This window comes from Globicephala melas, unplaced genomic scaffold (genome assembly GCF_963455315.2).
Source record: "Globicephala melas unplaced genomic scaffold, mGloMel1.2 SCAFFOLD_417, whole genome shotgun sequence".
Taxonomy (NCBI): domain Eukaryota; kingdom Metazoa; phylum Chordata; class Mammalia; order Artiodactyla; family Delphinidae; genus Globicephala; species Globicephala melas.
This window is the reverse complement of record NW_027207586.1, coordinates 178916-185042: the sequence shown is the minus strand read 5'-3', so window position 1 is coordinate 185042 and position 6127 is coordinate 178916. Positions and strand designations below refer to the sequence as shown.

At 68.8% G+C, this 6127-nt stretch overlaps 3 non-coding genes across 3 annotated transcripts; all 3 read left to right on the top strand.

The window, feature by feature from the left end:
• The first annotated feature begins 1255 nt into the window (after positions 1-1255).
• LOC132596029 (5S ribosomal RNA) lies at positions 1256-1374 on the top strand. The gene has a single exon (XR_009562135.1). It is a non-coding gene; the product is annotated as a 5S ribosomal RNA (ribosomal RNA).
• Positions 1375-4070: 2696 nt separating this feature from the next.
• On the top strand, positions 4071-4189 carry LOC132596027 (5S ribosomal RNA). Its single transcript, XR_009562133.1, has one exon. It is a non-coding gene; the product is annotated as a 5S ribosomal RNA (ribosomal RNA).
• Positions 4190-5121: 932 nt separating this feature from the next.
• On the top strand, positions 5122-5240 carry LOC132596026 (5S ribosomal RNA). Its single transcript, XR_009562132.1, has one exon. It is a non-coding gene; the product is annotated as a 5S ribosomal RNA (ribosomal RNA).
• The last annotated feature ends 887 nt before the right edge of the window (positions 5241-6127 follow it).

The following is a 6127-nucleotide window of genomic DNA, read 5'->3' as shown; positions in this document are numbered from 1 at the left end:
GGTAAGTTCATTTTCCCAGTCTGGCTCCCGTGCAGAGAGGGCCTGGAGGCCGAGGTGGAAGGTAGCAGCGAGTTGGCCCGCGCTTGGCCCTCCTGCGGTTGCCGCTTCAGCACCAGACTGTCATACACCTGGTAGTTGGCATTGCCTCCCGGGTTCCGGCTGAGTGGCATGAAGGTGGGCGGGGGTGGAGGGTGCTCGGTAGCCTGGACGTCGGGCAGGAGGTGAGAGGGGCGGAGGAGCAGCGCTGAGCTGGGAGCCGGGGCCCGCTGGTCCGAGGCCTCGGCCAGTACCGTGAGGGAGGCGGAGGTGGCCACAGGGCGCCGCAAGGGCAGGATCTCAGCCCATTCGGCCGCCGGGTGCCGCACCTCGTGGGGATCGCGGGAGTAATCCAAGTGTCCCGTGGAGGGATGCAGGCTGCGGTTGGACTCGCTGTGAGCACAGCTGGGGAGGCTACGTCTGTGGGCCGGTGGGGTGTCGCGCTACCAGGCGTCGGGCCGGTAGACCCGAGGCACCAGAGCGGATGGAGGCTCAGAGCCCTCCAGACCCAGACTCCGCCATGGGCCCAGTTGCCGTCCTTTCGGCCCGCGAGCCCCTCGACCTGCACCTGGCCGCCCCCACCGGCGCCCAGCCCCGGCGCCGCCACCTGTGTGCCGGTGTGTCCCTCCACAGCTCCCTCCGACAAAAGCCCCAACCCCACCCCGCCCCTCTGGCGTGTCACCGCGGCCGGGTGCGGGAGCGGGATCGAGGGCAGGGGCCGCTTCCCCGGGCCTGCCGGCCACCAGGGGCGGGGTCCTGAGCTCGGCGGGGGGTGTGGGGGCAAGGGTGGCCTTGCCGGGGCTGAGGGGCCGTGGCGACTCAATGGTGGCTCCCGGTGGCTTCGGGCCAGCTGCTGTCGGGCAGGAGGGCCGGCCCGGGCTGCGGCCGGGCTGCGCCTAGGGCCGCGTGGGCGGGCAGGGCCGATGCCCAAGGGACCGCGGGCCCCGGGCCCTGAAGCCTCCGGGGCCACGTCCCTGTGAGCGACGTGCGGGATCTTGGGCGGGGCGCCAAGCGCCGAAGGGTTTGCTGGGTCACGGCCGCCCTGGGCTGGGAGGTGGTCGCCAAACCCTCCGCCGCCGCCCGATACCCGAGACCTCCGTTGCCCCTGCCTGGGCGGGCGAGGGGGCCCTGCCGGGGCGGGCCGGCCGCCAGGCTGGCGTTAAGGCGCCAGCGCCAGCGAAACTGGGCCTCAAGAGGCCGCCCGCGGCCCCCCGCCCCCGTCTACGGCCATACCACCCTGAACGCGCCCGATCTCGTCTGATCTCGGAAGCTAAGCAGGGTCGGGCCTGGTTAGTACTTGGATGGGAGACCGCCTGGGAATACCGGGTGCTGTAGGCTTTTTGCCTCCCGCTCCGCCCGCCTTCTCCTTTACTCGCCCGCGGCTGGGGGGCCGCCGGCTCCGCCCCCGCCGAGCCCCGCTGCAGGCAGTAGTCAAGGTGGGTTTACCTGCCCGAGCAGGAAGCTTGGGCGATGGCAGAAGTGGGAAGAAACTCTTGAGCACAGGTTCTTGGGATCCACGGAGCAGCGCATGCACATGCGATGGGTGCCTACACAGCTGGCTTGCTTGTCTGTGGGGAAAGGCGAGATGGGTCAGGGCCTGGGTTCCTGAGGGGCTGAGAATCAAGGCAGGGATAGAAGAAAGGGGACAGGCCCACATCCCCTGAACCCACGCCGGCGCCCACTCACCTTTGTGGAAAATACGATTGAAAAGTGCCCGCAAGAATCTCTTCAGATGCCTCCAGAGTTGAGGCAAGAAGGGGAGGGGGGAGGCCGGGAGCAGGGTGAGCCCTGAAATCCAACCCTTGTCCCGGTCACACCCCAGCAGCCCTCCCACCTCAGCCCCTTCAAGACCCCAGGGCTCCCCCAACCGCGCTGCACAGATCCTGCCCTGACCATAGTCACCATGTTGATCCCCACGTTGAGCAAGATGAAGCTGACCGGGATCAGAAGAATTGAGTATCCTTGCTCCTGGCATTTCCTGGGGATGGGGCCAGTGAACGGCTCGGCTCGGTAGTAGTTTCGCTCACCCATGGCCGTTGGTCCCAGGACTGCCTGGGCCCTCTGCCCTCCAGTTTTAACTGGGAGCCAGACTGGGTCATAATGGGGCAGGTGGTGAGGTCACAGTGAGGGAGGGGGATGAAAAGGAGGGCCCAGAGTGGCATTCCCTGGTAACCAGGGTCAGGTAAGCTGAGCCTGGACAGTCAAACAGGGCCCGGTGGCCGGCATACATCCCCTCGAGCGGTCATTCATTCGCTCACCGCCCGCTGACTCACTTGTTCAAATGACACATTGCGTCTCTTGGCCCCTCTTGAGACTAGGAAGACCTTGGCCTCAGAGGCCTGCTGAAGGCCTGGCTGGAGTCCAGAGCCTCAGCCTTCTTCATGCCCTTCACTGGGCCTGGAGCTGGACCTGCCCAGATGTGGAACCTCCCAGTTTGGAAGCAACTTCTTGTATGAGGCTCTCTGTGGACAGGGACAGCTGAGACACAGAGGAGGTGCCCAGAGACCAGGGGTTTGGAGTCTGCAGCTGCAGATGTACTTAGTGCATGGTATAGGACCAGGAGGGGCCTGCTGGCAGAACTGTGGCCACTAAACCAAAGGGACCCTCAGGCCAAGAAGGGGACACTGGCTTCTTATTGCAGGAAGCCAAGCGCAGGGACCCAGGCTGGCAGAAGGAGTGGCGCTTCCAAGCCACAGACCACCAATGTTTCCTGGACTCTGGCGCTCTTTATTCCTCTCTCCATGCCCTGCCGCCCCCTGCCCCTGCCCCCACTTGCTGCTGGTAAGTTCATTTTCCCAGTCTGGCTCCCGTGCAGAGAGGGCCTGGAGGCCGAGGTGGAAGGTAGCAGCGAGTTGGCCCGCGCTTGGCCCTCCTGCGGTTGCCGCTTCAGCACCAGACTGTCATACACCTGGTAGTTGGCATTGCCTCCCGGGTTCCGGCTGAGTGGCATGAAGGTGGGCGGGGGTGGAGGGTGCTCGGTAGCCTGGACGTCGGGCAGGAGGTGAGAGGGGCGGAGGAGCAGCGCTGAGCTGGGAGCCGGGGCCCGCTGGTCCGAGGCCTCGGCCAGTACCGTGAGGGAGGCGGAGGTGGCCACAGGGCGCCGCAAGGGCAGGATCTCAGCCCATTCGGCCGCCGGGTGCCGCACCTCGTGGGGATCGCGGGAGTAATCCAAGTGTCCCGTGGAGGGATGCAGGCTGCGGTTGGACTCGCTGTGAGCACAGCTGGGGAGGCTACGTCTGTGGGCCGGTGGGGTGTCGCGCTACCAGGCGTCGGGCCGGTAGACCCGAGGCACCAGAGCGGATGGAGGCTCAGAGCCCTCCAGACCCAGACTCCGCCATGGGCCCAGTTGCCGTCCTTTCGGCCCGCGAGCCCCTCGACCTGCACCTGGCCGCCCCCACCGGCGCCCAGCCCCGGCGCCGCCACCTGTGTGCCGGTGTGTCCCTCCACAGCTCCCTCCGTCAAAAGCCCCCCCCCACCCCGCCCCTCTGGCGTGTCACCGCGGCCGGGTGCGGGAGCGGGATCGAGGGCAGGGGCCGCTTCCCCGGGCCTGCCGGCCACCAGGGGCGGGGTCCTGAGCTCGGCGGGGGGTGTGGGGGCAAGGGTGGCCTTGCCGGGGCTGAGGGGCCGTGGCGACTCAATGGTGGCTCCCGGTGGCTTCGGGCCAGCTGCTGTCGGGCAGGAGGGCCGGCCCGGGCTGCGGCCGGGCTGCGCCTAGGGCCGCGTGGGCGGGCAGGGCCGATGCCCAAGGGACCGCGGGCCCCGGGCCCTGAAGCCTCCGGGGCCACGTCCCTGTGAGCGACGTGCGGGATCTTGGGCGGGGCGCCAAGCGCCGAAGGGTTTGCTGGGTCACGGCCGCCCTGGGCTGGGAGGTGGTCGCCAAACCCTCCGCCGCCGCCCGATACCCGAGACCTCCGTTGCCCCTGCCTGGGCGGGCGAGGGGGCCCTGCCGGGGCGGGCCGGCCGCCAGGCTGGCGTTAAGGCGCCAGCGCCAGCGAAACTGGGCCTCAAGAGGCCGCCCGCGGCCCCCCGCCCCCGTCTACGGCCATACCACCCTGAACGCGCCCGATCTCGTCTGATCTCGGAAGCTAAGCAGGGTCGGGCCTGGTTAGTACTTGGATGGGAGACCGCCTGGGAATACCGGGTGCTGTAGGCTTTTTGCCTCCCGCTCCGCCCGCCTTCTCCTTTACTCGCCCGCGGCGGGGGCCGCCGGCTCCGCCCCCTCCGGGCCCCGCTGCAGGCCCCACCTCCTCAGGCCCCTCCCACCACGGCGCGCGCCGGCGGGGTCGCTCCCCGCCGGCCCGGCCGGCCAGGCGGCCAGAAGGCGGCCCTGGAAGGCAGGCGCACCCCAGACGCTCCCGGGGTGGCTGGCCCGGACCCAGACTCCGCCGCGGGCCCAGTTGCCGTCCTTTCGGCCCGCGAGCCCCTCGACCTGCACCTGGCCGCCCCCACCGGCGCCCAGCCCCGGCGCCGCCACCTGTGTGCCGGTGTGTCCCTCCACAGCTCCCTCCGACAAAAGCCCCCCCCCACCCCGCCCCTCTGGCGTGTCACCGCGGCCGGGTGCGGGAGCGGGATCGAGGGCAGGGGCCGCTTCCCCGGGCCTGCCGGCCACCAGGGGCGGGGTCCTGAGCTCGGCGGGGGGTGTGGGGGCAAGGGTGGCCTTGCCGGGGCTGAGGGGCCGTGGCGACTCAATGGTGGCTCCCGGTGGCTTCGGGCCAGCTGCTGTCGGGCAGGAGGGCCGGCCCGGGCTGCGGCCGGGCTGCGCCTAGGGCCGCGTGGGCGGGCAGGGCCGATGCCCAAGGGACCGCGGGCCCCGGGCCCTGAAGCCTCCGGGGCCACGTCCCTGTGAGCGACGTGCGGGATCTTGGGCGGGGCGCCAAGCGCCGAAGGGTTTGCTGGGTCACGGCCGCCCTGGGCTGGGAGGTGGTCGCCAAACCCTCCGCCGCCGCCCGATACCCGAGACCTCCGTTGCCCCTGCCTGGGCGGGCGAGGGGGCCCTGCCGGGGCGGGCCGGCCGCCAGGCTGGCGTTAAGGCGCCAGCGCCAGCGAAACTGGGCCTCAAGAGGCCGCCCGCGGCCCCCCGCCCCCGTCTACGGCCATACCACCCTGAACGCGCCCGATCTCGTCTGATCTCGGAAGCTAAGCAGGGTCGGGCCTGGTTAGTACTTGGATGGGAGACCGCCTGGGAATACCGGGTGCTGTAGGCTTTTTGCCTCCCGCTCCGCCCGCCTTCTCCTTTACTCGCCCGCGGCGGGGGGGCCGCCGGCTCCGCCCCCGCCGAGCCCCGCTGCAGGCAGTAGTCAAGGTGGGTTTACCTGCCCGAGCAGGAAGCTTGGGCGATGGCAGAAGTGGGAAGAAACTCTTGAGCACAGGTTCTTGGGATCCACGGAGCAGCGCATGCACATGCGATGGGTGCCTACACAGCTGGCTTGCTTGTCTGTGGGGAAAGGCGAGATGGGTCAGGGCCTGGGTTCCTGAGGGGCTGAGAATCAAGGCAGGGATAGAAGAAAGGGGACAGGCCCACATCCCCTGAACCCACGCCGGCGCCCACTCACCTTTGTGGAAAATACGATTGAAAAGTGCCCGCAAGAATCTCTTCAGATGCCTCCAGAGTTGAGGCAAGAAGGGGAGGGGGGAGGCCGGGAGCAGGGTGAGCCCTGAAATCCAACCCTTGTCCCGGTCACACCCCAGCAGCCCTCCCACCTCAGCCCCTTCAAGACCCCAGGGCTCCCCCAACCGCGCTGCACAGATCCTGCCCTGACCATAGTCACCATGTTGATCCCCACGTTGAGCAAGATGAAGCTGACCGGGATCAGAAGAATTGAGTATCCTTGCTCCTGGCATTTCCTGGGGATGGGGCCAGTGAACGGCTCGGCTCGGTAGTAGTTTCGCTCACCCATGGCCGTTGGTCCCAGGACTGCCTGGGCCCTCTGCCCTCCAGTTTTAACTGGGAGCCAGACTGGGTCATAATGGGGCAGGTGGTGAGGTCACAGTGAGGGAGGGGGATGAAAAGGAGGGCCCAGAGTGGCATTCCCTGGTAACCAGGGTCAGGTAAGCTGAGCCTGGACAGTCAAACAGGGCCCGGTGGCCGGCA